The sequence below is a fragment of the Callorhinchus milii genome, unplaced genomic scaffold (assembly GCF_018977255.1).
Source record: "Callorhinchus milii isolate IMCB2004 unplaced genomic scaffold, IMCB_Cmil_1.0 Scaffold27, whole genome shotgun sequence".
In the NCBI taxonomy this organism is placed as follows: domain Eukaryota; kingdom Metazoa; phylum Chordata; class Chondrichthyes; order Chimaeriformes; family Callorhinchidae; genus Callorhinchus; species Callorhinchus milii.
Window position 1 is genome coordinate 5,145,706 of NW_024704768.1, and position 16,004 is coordinate 5,161,709.

General features: G+C 42.5%; 1 protein-coding gene across 2 annotated transcripts in view; it reads right to left on the reverse strand.

The window, feature by feature from the left end:
* Nucleotides 1-16,004, reverse strand: part of LOC103189937 (vitamin D receptor) — a 44,014-nt gene that overhangs the window by 15,170 nt on the left and 12,840 nt on the right. The window lies entirely within an intron of this gene.

Below are 16,004 nucleotides of genomic sequence, written 5' to 3' on the forward strand. Positions count from 1 at the left end.
AGGGAGGGCGGAAAGGGAATGGGGGGTGGTAGGAGAGTGTCCCGTTCCCCTGATCCTAGTGCTGCACATTCAATCTGAACACAACTTGCTGCCACTCCAGTCACTCACATGGAAACTGGGCCACGAGGGACCATGGGGCAAGTCACCCTTGAGCACTCTGATGTCCAATGGGAAATGGAGCAGGGCTCAGATTGTGGGCATCAGGTGGCATGACCACCAACCTCACTGAGCACTGACACACAGCAATTGTGTTCCCAAAGGTCACAGAGCAGCAGATGCAAACTCTGTCAACAACATGGTTCCTGCTCTGTTTGGAAGCTATGGTTCCAGGAACTGAGTTTCACTGGAAACTATTACAAGGCTTCCATGCCTTTATTCAACTATTTAGCAGATTAGCACTTTCATGGTAGAATGAACAGCCAAATCTGGCTCAGATCAGTTAACAAAAGTCGCTGAATATCGAACACGTTTAGCTGTTGCTTTTTCTCTCATATCCACTTTGGTGAATTAGAGGAATATAAGTGACAAAATCACAACAGCACATTAACCCAGACTTAACACCAGCCAAGATTTGATCTGCGCGCTATTGAGTCAATTAGATACTGAGAGGAACATGCTGTCCTAGGCATTTGGCCTCTGCTTTGGGATATATATAGATATATATATATATACATATACACAGTAAATACAGTGCAGAGATTTCTTTGAAGCACACAGTGAATTTAAAAAATGTAATCGAGCATGATTCCTTCATCAGAGGAGGAGGTGGAATTTCATCCTCTTCCACCAACCCTCTCGGATGGGATTTGCTTTGCCATCTGTGCCAGTGTCAGTCCTGACACTCAAGGCCATTTCACACACTATTTTATACTGTTTTTCAGACATGTCCAGTTGTTTTAGGTACTGAAGAAAATTGCTTTGACAACTAAAACTGAATTTAAGATCAGTTTCCAAAATTCTCTACAATCTTACATTTTAAAACAAAAAGCTCATAAACCTGAGAACAAGACTGCAAACCACACAGACACCCAACACCAAACTAACAACAATAATACTTGCTTTTGACAATACTGTCTTATCATGTCATTCAGACATCTCAAAACGCTTCACAGGATTTTACTGTGAAGTGTAGTGACTGTGTATTTGTAAGTGATTGGAAAAGAACCCTTTAAAACATCAGCATTACCTGTGTGTCAGGTATGGGACAGCTGGTTACCTGGTATGCTTCCAACACCTTAGTTGCAGCTTAGCGTTTCGCCCACAAATGTACAGTCAAATAATTTTACAGTATATTCTGTGAAGCGCTTTGAGACGTTCAGAAGAGAGCTATATCAAATGCAAGGATTATTATTATATAGCTCCCTTCACGCAGGTTAGCGTAGCCGGAGTGCAGAACCCTGACATCTTGTACACAGCTCCTCAGCTCCGTTAGGTTGAAGTAAGATGTATCATATACTAATTAATATTAAACCTGAGCAAACTAGCAAGGAAGAATTCAGCCCTCGAGCCTGTTCCGCCATTCTATAAGATCATGGCTGATCTGTACCTCAACTCTAATTATCCACCTTTTCCCCATATTCATTGATACTCTGACCTAACAAACATCTATCCATCTCTGGCTGCTTTTCTAAGACCTCCTGAGATGCCCAATGTGATTAGTGCTGCATAGTAACTGTGATCACCTCCTCAGGGTGGGGATGTCACCCAGCAACCTGTAATCAATCAGAAGCATCAAAGTCATGGAAGGAATCTTTGTGAGCAGTTATGTAATCTAACCTGAAATGCGGTAGAATGGTTTCTTTCTTTCGGCACTGTACACATCCCAGGTCACTTCAGGTCATTTCAACCCAGAGCAGTAGCTGTGACAGAAACCGCAGGAGTTTACAAACTGCACTAGTCACACTGAGGAGTTGTTCTCCCAGGTAACGCTCATGTGACATAGAATCTCAATCTCCTCTTACACAAAACCCTCTAAAGAATCATCTCCCCTTTCACCCTTCAGGGGGAGCAGAAACAATAAAACAGCCAAATTTGAAAGCCAAGTTTTCTTTGACTACTTTACACCAATGAAAGGGAACAAATTCAGTACTTACTGTGTCCCCAGTACAGTACGACACACACCCTTCACAGGTCTGACCTAGAGACAGCGACAGCACACACCTCATAGCACAGCGGGAAGATCAACAGCCAACGAACTACTTGCTGCATCAGGACAGCATCTCCCAGGCACACAGCACACCAGGCAATTTTACTCAGGCTCATTCTTCTCCCACCCACCCCAACACACCGCTTTTCCCCCAACACACCATCACCAGTGTACCAAGCAGTAGTTTTTCAGTAGGATTTGGACAGGTAGATAGGGCATGGGATGGAGGGAGGTCTAGAGGTTAGGGCCAGAAGCCACACCAATTCCACAATGTTGCACAGGATGTGATGTCAGACCCAGTTTGATTTTATAATAATCCTTGTATTTGATATAGCGCCTTATCACGTCTTCGAGACGTCTCTAAGCCCTTCACAGAATATACTGTAAAGTGAATTGACTGTGTATTTTGTGGGCGAAATGCGACAGCCAATTGCGCACAGGGGTGTCCCACAAACATTCGTATGGGATACTGTAGATAATTTCCACTGGTCAGTGAGAATGTGAAAAGGAATATTTGCAGAGCCAGATTCTCTTCCAATAAACTCAAATGGAAATATGATACGTTACAAGAAGGCCCACATTTAAGGGCATGACAAAGAGAATTAAAAGGGAGGTTAGCAAAAATAAACGTCTGCACACAGGGTGTTGGAATGTCGGATACTCTGCCACAAACCCCGAGTCTATCATTGTTAAAAAGGAAATTAGATATATACTGTAAGAGGTAAAATAGAAATAGAAAATCTAGCCAGGGGCCAGCTTGGCTCAGGAGGTTGCACTCTTGCTTCTAAACTCTTTCAGACGTCCTCCCGACTTGAAAGGCACGACATAAATGTAAACTATATTGTACTGAATAAGAAGGCTGTGGATTCAGCCCCCATCAGGACATTGAATACCGGCTGAGCTGAAACTCCAAATGCAATGCTTCAGATGAGATGTTAACCTGTTCAGGTGGATGTTAAAGATCCCATGTATCTGTTCAAAAAGAGGGAGTTTCTCTCTCCCAGTGTCCTGGCCAACACCAAATATAACATTGGTCACTCACTCACTGTTTGTGGAGTATTGCCGGCAGTATTTGCCTACAATGGCACTTTATTTTACACTTTAAAACTTCTCAACAACTGTATCACATCTAAGGTTTAATCTTCTTCACTGTTGTCCATGAAGGGAAGTGAGGAGTGAGCAGGAGAGTGGGATTAGCTTCTGTGGCTCTTGGGGAGAAACACACCTGATGGCCAAACAGCCTGTGTGTCCCCCCCACCCCCCAACATGGTCACTGTAACAGTGGTCAGTCACTGTATGAGCTTGGCAGGGAGTGTTGTTTGGCAACTCAGCTGTCAAGGATCTTACTGCGCTCTCCCCAGCCAGCGGCCACACACGTGCACACACAGTAGAAGGTTCTGAAGAGGACAATTTAGAAGTAAACCTGGGAAAGGCTGAGGCCATTTTAGCCTCACTATGCAGCCCTGGTTGAGGCCAACAAACACAGTGGGGCTCGGGATCTGTAAACCACAGCTTTGTTACTGCACCATCAGAGGTGTCCGCCTCACTCAATCATTTTAAAGGGAACAATTGCTGTGCCAGATCCACTTCCAATAAACTGTAGTGCAAATCTGCTGCTTTTACGCAACAATTCAGGCTGGTTAGCTTACACAGCTCTTCCTGGCTCAGCCAGAACATCACCAGATGGAAGAACTTTAAACAAGACTCACATTTGCATATCATTAACTCAGCCCTTTTGAGCCGCCATAATGAGCGATTAAAGTTTCATAAACTAAAGACACTCAGCCAGCATGCTGGGCATCTCTGCCTGCTATTAACACACAACTTTTACAAGCATTTATATCACCAGACACAAGCTTAGCCTCCGTACTAGGGCTCTGGAAAACTACCCCGTGTGAAGGGCGCTATATAAATGCAAGTAGTTGTTGTAGCCTGTTACAAAGCCAAGTTAATGACTAGAGCAGTGGTGGCCAAGCACAACTGGAAGTGGCATAGACATACAGAGACACAGACATACATAGAGACAGACACACCCCAGTGTTTTGCACACACAGACTTTACACGCGCACACATGCTTTTGCAGTGATGCAAATCCCTCCAGTGATCCAGAGACAGAAGAGATTGTATTAATGAGGATGATCTCACACCATACACCACAATAATTCCTGTGCCAGGGCAGTGGTTTGGAGCAACTTCATTCATAATTCGTCCAATAATTCTACAATTACCACAAGCAGCTGGTAAACCACTGCAGTAAAGGCCATAACTGCAGTAAAAGGTACTGGGGTAAATAATTGAAAATATTCAATGGCATGATGAAAGAGCAGAAGAATGGGATTCGATAAATAACAGCAGTACAGACAGGGATTGGGGAAAGATCAGGGCAAGGGATAGTTCCAATGGGGAAGTGAGCACCATCGCAGACAAGATGGGCTGAACAGCCTCCTTATGTAATGAAAACATTTTGTGGTTTAATGAATTTCTACACTTCTAAAACTAAGTGTTACATTAGATTGATGGCCTTTACATTGCCTCGTGACTACGTCATATCACATGTTCCTGTGCAGTGATGTGCCCACATTCTTTAGAAAGTCCCAGTCCCAGGTATACTGCAGGTGAGGTCTGTGAAGCTGGCTGTGTCACCAATCCACATAATGCACAAGTAGAAAAAGCTGCTTTTTGAAGCCTGGGAAAGCTTTGGCAGCATGTAACTTGTGGCTGTGTTTATCGATAATGCAGCCAAGTTTGGAGTACAAAAAAACACAAAGTTAATCCCTTTGACAAGTTACCACAACATTAGTGAAACAGGCTTGAAAGTTCAGGATCAGGTTAGAAATAATTCTGAATCAGTAGATTTGATGGAACAGTTCATCGGAATGTTCTTGAAACAAGAACGATATCAGAACAAAGCAGATAATCCACTAATTTATTGGCCAATATTCACACTCCCTCTGACCAAGAACAACCAAAATCACAACCCAGGAGACTATTCACCCATCAATCCTGCACTGGCGTTAACTCGTTCACTGGAGTCTCTAATCCCAAATACAATCTTCTTCAGCGCCTTGGGTCGTCTTCCTGGGCAAAGGAAACAGTCGGGTTGGGAGACTGCCGAGGTAATTTTGGGGGGGTGGATGAAGAGCTTCTGCGAGGAAACTGCACTCCTCTCTCCCTCCCTTTCTGTGTTTCTCTCTCTCCCTCTCTCATATTAATACTATCCTCCTTGGGGGGAGGGGGGAGGGCACAGGATCTCCTTGGAGCTTGAACTGGCTCCAAGATGACATGTTTGACAACGGCATGTCGAATTCTCTTATAAGAACCAGTACACACCCAATGGACTGAATTGTCTTTTGTCCTGTAAAGGTCTAATAGTTTTATGACCTGCACAAAACCATGCTGATCAATCTGAACTTGTCTAAAGGCTAAATCTTATACCTGAAGATGGATTTCAATAGTTTTACTACCTCTAATGTCACCAAGCAGAGTCACAGGTGGGACACAGTGAGACATTCTTTGATAACAGATGTTTGGATGGTTTTGGTAAGATGATGCAAAGACTTATAGTAAATTACACTCAGGGTTAAGCGCTCTCAGACTCTACCCTGCTTGGAGAGTGCTATATAAATGCAAGTTGTTGTTGTTTTGTGTTCTGCTGTCCTCGTTTGTCCCCGTTTGGATACTGGGCTCCTGATGTGAATATTGGAAGCTGAACAAACAAGGAAGCACGGGAACTGAATGGTCAAACTAAGCAACTCCTCACGATATCTGATCTTATCAGCGTTCAGTGTTTGAACAAAACTCTACCTAAACAGTGGGATGTTGGGTGCAGTTAATGATAAATTCTTGTTAACTCTCTATTTTCAAAACAAGGTGAAAAAGGAAGAGGTTGCTTACTGGATGCACAAGTGATGGATTATCAGCAATATATGTTTTTTGCATTGCTCCTGAGAACAGAGGACAGATTTCCTCACATTGTGCAGAAGAATTTAAGAAGGCAACACTTTGTGTGACATTATTGACGGTCTATATCAGTGACCTCACTACTGACCTCTCCCTCACTGTCCCCCCTCCCCACCGATCCTGTCCCACTGACCATCTTCCCAATGACTCTGGCAGATCTCAGTGTCTCTCAGTGACACTGGTAATCATTTGGAAGACTGAGGATTAACCGAGGCACCCAACCCTAATCCACTTCTGCTGGAAAATGAACAAGCATTCCTCTCCATACCCAATTAGCTTACTGAAAATGAAGGTCAATATTTGGTTTGTGTATTATATTATCCACAGAACAAACAGCATGTGTGAAAAGACGAGGGGCCGGGGCGGGGAGGGGGGTAAAGTGCTTTAATTTTAGGTTACAGTACTGGTTACAGTACAATGAGAATAATGGATACCTAGAGAGAATAAAAGATGGAAGTAACCCAACCTGAGGTGCTCATCTGATGTCAAACCACAAGAGCAAAGCATGGTTGGTTTATAATTGGTTACCTAATACCCAAGATGAAATTACAGACATCAAATCTCTAAGTAGTTACTGCTGTTATAGTAGAGCCTGTGAAATGTGGGCACGCAAAGCTTGTGCTACCTCAAGGCCTGCTCCTACACCAAGTACAACTGATGCTTAAATGCAGTCTGCAGTGAAGTGTGGACAAGGGCATTTATAGAGATAATCAAACACCGATCAACAGATCAGCAATAACTAAAATATCAGAGAAGTTAGACCACAGAGGAGGCCATTCAGCTGGTTATAGCCTTCCAGAGACATATCAGCATTATAATGATGAGATGAAGTAAGATGCCTTGCTGTAAGTGAGATTGGGGCATCTTGGGTTCTATCCCTGAGGAGGTTCCAGGGTGACTGATTGATGATAATGAAGCAAATTAATAAGTTAGAAAGTGGATAACCAGTAGAAGGATTCATAACAAGGCGACAATCCATAAACTAGAGCACAGATGGTTAGAAGTGAGATCAGGAAACATTTCTTCACAAACAATGTCAAAAAAGCTATATAGGCAGAAACAATGGAGAGGTTTAAAAGGGAGATAGATACATGGAAGAATGCAGAAAAAAACAGTGAACTAGGATTAAAAATTTAGCATTTTGTAATAAACAAGCATGAAAGGCTGAAAGAAATAACCCCCTTCTGTTCCTCTGTAACTCACGCACCCCGAAGTGTTTCAACATGATCATGAGTGACTACAGAATTGTAAGTTATTTCCTTTGCACTCACCACATCCACCCTACACACACCCCCACACACCCTGCCCTACCAATTCCCCCATCACAGCAAATGAGTCTCAGTGTCCTGGCCTCAACCCCCCATTCCTGGCAACTCTGTTCTAGTCAATAACTAACTTCTGGGTAAAGAATACCTTCCTAGTGTCTGTCCTGAAATTGCCCTTTTCAACTCTAAACCCGTGTCCCCTTGTTCTACTGCCATGATAAAGTACTGATCTGGGTTTACTTTTTGGATCTCATTTAGAATTTGTACACCTTTATCTATGAGGTTCCCCGAGTTGTACCAAACCAGTAGTGCTGCCTCAACATTGGTCTCAGTAACTGGTAGTGAGGGATCTGCATCTCACCCCAACAAGGGATGACGGGAAGGGGAGGGAGTGTCAGGGAACGTCATAACACTTTGATGCCAATGAGGCAGTATACTGCTGTTCTAGTGCGGTAATCAAGCAGAAATGCCAAGCCTGTCTGTGCCACCACCTGCCCTTCATTAGAAAATCACAATGTACAAGTGTTAAACAGTAGGACTCCTCTGCTCTAGAGAAAACACTCCAGCTGCAACACCCTGCCAACCATTATTGCAGATCATTGGGGCACAAAACATATCCACGGTGCGAGCACTCCATCACAGCCATTCTCTCTGCTGAAAGAGAAGCCAAATTGCAAAATTCCAATGGCTTCAGCTGTATTGAAAAGCAATCAGAAGGTCCTCTCGTTCTGGTATAATACTGAAGCCACAAGCATCAGGCATTGTTACCACCTTGCTGCTCTCACAGTGAGAGTTACTTCACATTCAGTAGTGCCTGGGTTTTACATTTAAACACACAGACATCTAACTTGTCTATAATTACAAAGCAAAACAATTTTCCAATTTCCCGTTGTGACATGATTGTAAAATCTTCCACCTGTCACTGACAGCTCAAACTTTAGTATAAAACAGTCAACGATTGATTTACAGTAATTTGTTTCTGCGATGTCCAACAATAGGACATACACATCACATCCTGCAAGATAGAGGTGAACACAATAGCTTATTCTATCAAAACACAAAGAAAGGGTGGACAAAGTTTCAGTTAAATGATACCCGTTTCCATCTGGGATGCTTATTGAATAACCCCAACACTTGCATTAGACCGTGCTGCTGTAGAGAAGGGAACAGGTGAGGTATGCACATTAGCATGCCAGGCAGGTACCCTGCACAATGTCAATGGCTAGCACAGTGTGTCTGTGTTACATGAGACCAGCGTGCCATCTACACAACAGCTGCACTGGAAATGCTGAACCATCCATCAGCAACACAGCTCTCAAATATCAGCTCTCTTTACAGTGAGCTACAAGTACACAACACACGCACTGAGATACACCAGGCACAAGCACCCACAGGAGAGAAGCGTTGGCTTCTATCCATTATGTACAGTAGCATGACACAGTAAGAGCTACTAGACACAACTGCCTGCTATCTAATAATAATCCTTGCATTTGATATAACACCTTATCACATCTAAGCCATTTAGTAAGTTGAAAAACCAAGTCTTTGTCTCCTGTAATGTCTAACATTAGTCACCTAAACACATCTCGTCTGTAACTAAACATTACTTGAAGTCACCATTCAGCACCTGGCTCCCGACAAGGCTTGGTATCGGTGCCAGCCCACACATTTCCTGGCTACCTTCAACTCAGTGTTGGTTTGCCCTGGCCTCTCTGCTTCACATCCCAGTCCAATGTTGGCTGAGCTTCAGCCATCCTACCCCACTCTTCGGGAACCCCAGAGTATCTCCCTCTCCCCCAGGTCAGATACAGCACAGTGAGTGGGAAAGACTAGATAGCAGTACAGACCAACACGTGTTCAGGTTAAATTTAAGCTCTCGGTCTCCGCACTGATATATACAGCCACAGAAGCATTCTCATGTGGCCTACACTACACAGAATATTGAGTGATATCACTGCTAAAGCAGACACAGCAACAGCTGTAGTTAAAAGTGGCTCTCAACCCCACAAGGGAGGACTATTACAGAAATATCTGTCAAGGCAATGTGTTAGCTCTTCAGAATGTATCCAATGAATAGCGAACAATTTACATAGTTTGCCAAAATGCCACTAACTACAGCTACACTGTGAACAGCCACACAACACATTATCTGTAACACAGAGCCCTAATACAGGTCAGCAATGTCTCAGGACGGTATCATGAAGGCTAAGTATATTCAGACTTTCAATGAAAAACACAATTACAAATTAACAATACAACAATAACAACAAGATTACATTTGTATGGCGCCTTTCACGTTGGGAGGACGTCCTAAGGCGCTGGACAGAGAACAGCATTTCAGACCTGAGCTGGGGTTGGGGGGGCGGGGGGGGGGGAAAGGAGGAGAGGGGAAGGGGGGAAAGCTCATAGAATCAAAAAGATTGGCCACCACTGGACTACAGTTTACAGTAAGATCCTGTCACGCACTTAGTCAAGGTCTGGTGATGTGATAAGCCACTGTATCAAACGTAAGGATTCTTGTAAACACGGAGTTGCAGCACTACCTTAGCCCGTGTCGGAAACAACATCACAGGTTATGGAGGACAAATGCAGGACCTTTCAGAGCTAAGTGGACGTGATTGGGAACAGCCTGTGCTAAGTCTAAGAGGCAGTTTTAATTTAGTAAATATCACACTTCAGGCAGCCAACAAAGTGCAATTATCTACATTTCTAAAGAACACTGTTTGCACTTCTCTGAAGCCTGCTTGGTGTACACCTGATACGTGACTCTCGGAATCAGTCTTTATGAGGCTGAAGGGAAATACAACACATCCTTTGGAAAGTCAGGAAGTGCTAATTGGAGTTATCTGATGAATCATGGCTGACACTGGCTGCAGGCTGCAGAGATAAACTAACTGTTTGACATTCTGGTACAACTGTACACTGCTGTGAACAGTGTGTAACCCAAACTGCGAAAACCAACTCTCCTCTCAAATCAAATTCAAGTCAAAAACACAAGAAAAGGCCATTCATCTCAAACATCATTAGGACAAGCGATATTGCTGTTGACATGACAAACAATTGCTTCACTGATATAATAAAGAGCAGTAAGGAGTCAAAAGGGAGATCTAAAGATGCTGACAGATGGCCTGGCCTTTTAGACGTCAAGTCCTGAGTGACCCTTCCTTCTGAATATCAACAAAATAGTGATGTGGAGAGATTGTATAAGCTGAAATTGTTTTCAGTGGAACAGAGAAGATTGAGAAACGACCTGGTGAAGGCGTACAAAATCCTGAGGGTATTTGACCGAGTAAATATGGAGAAGTTATTTCCACCGATAGGGGAATCAGTTACTAGGGGACATAGCTATAATATAGTCAAAGAAGTGCGAAAGGAGAGCTTAGAAGAAATTCTTCACAGAGTTGTTAGGATGTGGAATGCCCTGCCAAGTAAGGTGGTAGCATCAGAGTCTACTGTATGTTTCAAGTAGACAACAAGATTAAAGGTGTGAGCGTGAGGTTTGAAAAGTTAGGACGGGGCAATGGGATTGAGGGAAGAGCTTGCTCTGAGACTTCCAGACTTGATTGGGCAAATGGCCTCCTGTATTGTATATTTCTATGATTCTAACTGAATCTATCATGTCCAGCTTTCACCTGCATCTCCTCCTGACGAGGTCAATCTTCTCAGCTGTTCGCTCCACTGCGGGGTCTCTCAACTAGGTCATGTATGTTGGACACCCCTGATATAGAGGAACAGATCGAACACGCATGTACCATTCTGTCCCCACAACCCTAAGTAAAATCTTTTAAAATTAATCCTTGAATTTGATAATAGCATCTTATGCCACTGAAACATCTTAAAGTGCTTCACAAAATATATTGTAAAGTGATGTGACTGTGTGTATTTTGCGGGCAAGCTTGTTTCCATCTTGCAAGATGGAATGACTTATTGAACCCACTAAATATTTCCTAACGGACTTACTACCAGCAAGTAATTGCCACCAGCTGTGTCTGCTCCACTTAAACAAAACTCAAGCCAGCCTAGAGTTTGCAGATCTCTGCAGTATCCTGAAATGTGAGAGCAAACTGTACATGACACGGTGTGGTACTGTAGCTTATAATACAATGTCCTTTCCTTAGGGTTCCATCATGCTCATAATCAACCTCCTCACTTGAGCAAAGCTGGTGTATAGGTCTATAATTGTCACATGGTGCGACAAGAGTCTCAAAAGCTTCAAATCTTGTCAATACCACAGCTGGACATGATGTCACTGGCAGAGAAAGTGAGAAGAAATCAAGGATCTGGCAGTGATCTATATGAATGCAAGTTGTTGTTGTAGTTAGTGCTCAGCAAGATCTGGGTTATTTTGCTCTTCCATTGCTTCCATATCCTCTGGCTTCAGGTACAAATTAAAGTCAATACTGAGAGATGCATTACACATCAGAGAATAAAACGTCATTGGCTCATCGTGCTGGTAACCTGTACCAACACATCACTGAACACTAACTACAAAGTCATTTGGTCTCTTGCTGAGAGTAGAAAGGTTTGCGTTTTCACCCACAGGCTTAGGTTCAACAAGTTTCTCATATAGACTTCAACAAGAACTTCCATTTACATAGTGACCTTCACGTGGGGTAGCATCTCGGAGTCCTTAAGCCAGGAAAAGGTGGAGGTGGGTGACCGTAGGTACGGTGGAAGAGTCCAATCTGAAGTCAAATCATGATTGATTGACAAGCATGGAGTCTTGACTGACTTGCTCAATGTCTGTGTACACTGGCTTCAGCATTCGTTCCTACATTGTAACTGAAATCACTAAACTTTTTAATGATAAAAGGTTGTACTGATAGCCTCATAAACCAGTAATAAGCTCAATACAAACAGACTTTACATAATACAGTTTACAAGTTGGGGTGTGACAGTAACCTCGGGATACGTTTTCTTATTTCCAAAAGATAGGTTACCTGTAGGATGCGTGATCCCTTCCCCACTGCCCCTGAAGTTATTTATATTTTACACTTTAACATCTCCAGACACCTGGTTAATCTTTAAAAGGGTAATAAACTTTACAGATTGACAATGGCGGCTTAACTCTCACCATTCCAGCAGCACAGTGAAGTACACATACACAGCAGCCAGCCTTTGCTGAGCCAAGAGACACTGGCCAAATTGGCAGTGCTCCTCCCAGGTCTCTCCCCCCAGACCCCAGACCCTCCTCCAGACCCCTCTTCCCCCACCAGATCACAGGCCCCTCCTCCCAGACCACAGTCTGTCACTAGGGCTGTCACAATGCAAATCTTTAACGGTATTTTCATTGAACACATTATGTTGTGTTAATTTCCTCTTCATCTACACACAGACTCACAAAAGAGGTTACAGTCTAATGGTTACTACAAATAGAGACAGCCCTGTCTCGTCTTTCAGGGCCCTGATAATTGCTGTAATGGGGGATTGCTGACCGGTTCCCTTAGACAAAGCCTCACTTAGCCCCAGAACTCTTGTCTGCTTTAATTGTACACCTCGATATGAAGTAAAAAGACATCATTTCACACACCTCACGTAATGAGCATGAAATCAAGCCTGTAACTTTCAGATAATTTGACAAAAGTGAAAAACAGTAAAAGAGATTGAGGAAAGTCTAAACTGTGCCAAGCATTTGTTTCATGCTCTGCAGTCTTGTGGTTAATGCAGACACATTAATTGGTGCGATGTGGCTCTCTCTTCCCACCCGCCACAAAGCCAATGTCATTCTATTCAGCACTTCAGAGAACAAAAGCTGATCACTTATCTCCCATCACTTGGTAACCCAGTTCTGCATTAGAAAATTATCCATTCCGTTTCAAAGCTGAAGTAGCTGTGGTTAGAACAGCGCTTTTACAAAGTTTCATTTGTCTAATAGTCTATTCACAAATAAAGCCTCCTGTACCACACTGAGGCCCTGGGTCCTTCAACCCTACACTTGAACTTAATAGCTTGGCTAATGCAAGCTGTGGAGCCACCATCTGGGTCAGGTTGGCTATCAAACTTCCTGCATGTTGCACATGTGCAGGAGATGCCTGATTTCACTCACAAAGAAAGTGGTATCAGTACAGAATCTGTAAGTTGTGTTCTGTATGGCTCATTACTACCCTGTGGAGACATCAGGAGTTTCACGTACTTGGCTTCCACAATGTGATAGGAACTCGCAATCCTGTAACAGTCATACATCACTTACACCAGGTTTCCTGTTGCCATGAATGGGAATGGAGAAGCCTGGATTGCTTGCAAATGTACACAAACCAAAGGTCACAAGACAGGAAGAGAAGTAAAATGAATACATTTCAAAAAAGGTCAACAAACCCAATGTTGATGGAACCTCACCGTTCACAAAGCCTTAGTCAATCCTGTTTCATACTAGTCATAGAGCTAAGTATGAAGCTTTTTACGAAGATCAGTGAAATAAATTCAACGTGTTTAGATACATCAGCAGAAGCTGATTGGAATCATTGATTTTATATTCAGACTCAGAATTAAAAAAAACAATGAAGTGATGTTGAAATTGTACTGGAACTTGTATACCTGTGGGCATTCCAATACAGGAAGAAACTAAAAATAATTGAAAAGGGGATAACAGATTCATAGATGTTTTGAGGATTGAGTGATTTTCAATTATGAAAAAAAATTGAGAAATTGGGAGCTTTTAACCACTGGAGCAGTGAAGGTTGAGGAAAGATGTTTTAAAGATTATGAAGGGTTATTATAGAATAAATAACAGATTATTTCCAATGGCTGATACAAGACAGGACACATTTAAGGTGATCATAAACAGGAATGTGGAATTCGGTGTGATAACTGTAATTAGTTAGATTAAGTAGATCATTTTAAAAGGCGACTAGATAGATGCTTAAAGAGTACAGGAAACAAACAGGAGAGTGGGATTGCACTTGGTGGCCTGTGGGATAAAGTAGTTGAGCAGCACAGACCCGATGAGCCATGTGGACTGTTTCTGTGCTGCCACTTTCTGATTCTATGACAATATGTAGAACAAATCATAAAATCCAATGAAACAAAACCAATACTTTGTTTACGCAAACCCTAACGTAGATTTTTTTACTGATACTTCAGTTCAGGATAGGGACATAGGAAAACAGGATCACGAGGAGGCCATTCAGCCCATCAAGCCTGTTGCACTATTTTATTAGATGTTGCCAGATCTTTTAATTCCAGTGTCCCATCCGTTTGCCCTTACCCCTTTCATATGATGGATGCCCAAAACAAATATAGTCACTGCACTTTACAGTAGATCATGCGCAGTGCCTTGGGATGTCCTCCCAGTGTGAACAGCACTATACCAAATGTAAGGTTATTATTGTTCTACCTGCGTACATCCACATATTACCCAATCACCACCAGGCTCCCCAGGTTCCCCATCTCTTTAACCAATTTCAACCCTCACATACAAATTTCTTCATGCCTGAACACCTCCCTATCTCCCTGACATCCTCATACCCCCACTCCTTTGCCTGCCCCTATGCTCAGCCAACACATGCCTGCTTCATGCTCCTCACCCCATTCACGACACCATAGATAGCCAAGCGTTCAATCATTAATACCCCAAAACATCTTATCTGCTTCTTTCCCTCTGCCTCACCTATCTCTACCTTAAGATGTTACTTTTTGACCAATAGTCAAAAATTGACGTCCCCTTCCTCCTAGTTCGGCGTGTAACCCTGCTACTGTGAAGCAGTCCGAAACATTTTCCTGCACGAAAGCCTCTATAAATATAAGTTGTTGTTGTACCAGCATGGTTTGGCTATGATGCCAGATAGCGTGATCTGGGATTTTAGAGCAATTTTACACTGTAAAGCGCTGCATATTATTTATCAGAAATAACAGTGTTCAGCACTATATCATTTGTGGTCTTACCAAAAACCAGCAATTTCTCATTCAACAGAAATTCTGTAGATCCTTGGATACAAATGCACTAAGATTAGAATGTGCAGCTGTCTCCCATTACTGACTCTTATGTCATTTCAATGCACTATTAATTTAGTGAATGCCATGGTTTTACTGAAGTCTTGTAAACATCCCTTGTTTTCCTCGTCTCCATGCTGCTGTCAGATCATTACCTCAGCAGTAGCAAGGAAAGATTGAGGTGTATTACTAATAAGAGGGAGTGAGACTAGTTGGTAGCTCATACACAGTAATTCCATTGTGCAATGGGATGAAATCTACTTATTTCTCCACTTGCCAATTTGATTATTTGATCTTGTAACGTTAGCTGTACACAATTAACTAAATCTTTGTGTAAATTCTCCAGATACAATTCATCATCTTGTTGTTTGTGCCATATTACTGTATGCAAATTGGCTGCTGCACTTGCTGACAAAATACAGTCAGCAAGTCACTACACTCAACTGTAATTATCATGAAGTGCTTGAAATCTTTAGACATTATAGTTGCTGTATCAGATACAAGAACAGCAACTGTATAGTTGGGCACACAGATAAGTGATTGATGTACAGTAAAACAAAAAACATCAGTCCAAAGTACAAATTACTCAATAAAACCATAAAACAATTGAGTTTTATAGTACTATCTTTTATCAGAGCAGACATTGTTGGCAAATATTAAACATTCTTAGTGTTAAAGCTCAAAGTGAAAAATTATCTGTAGAG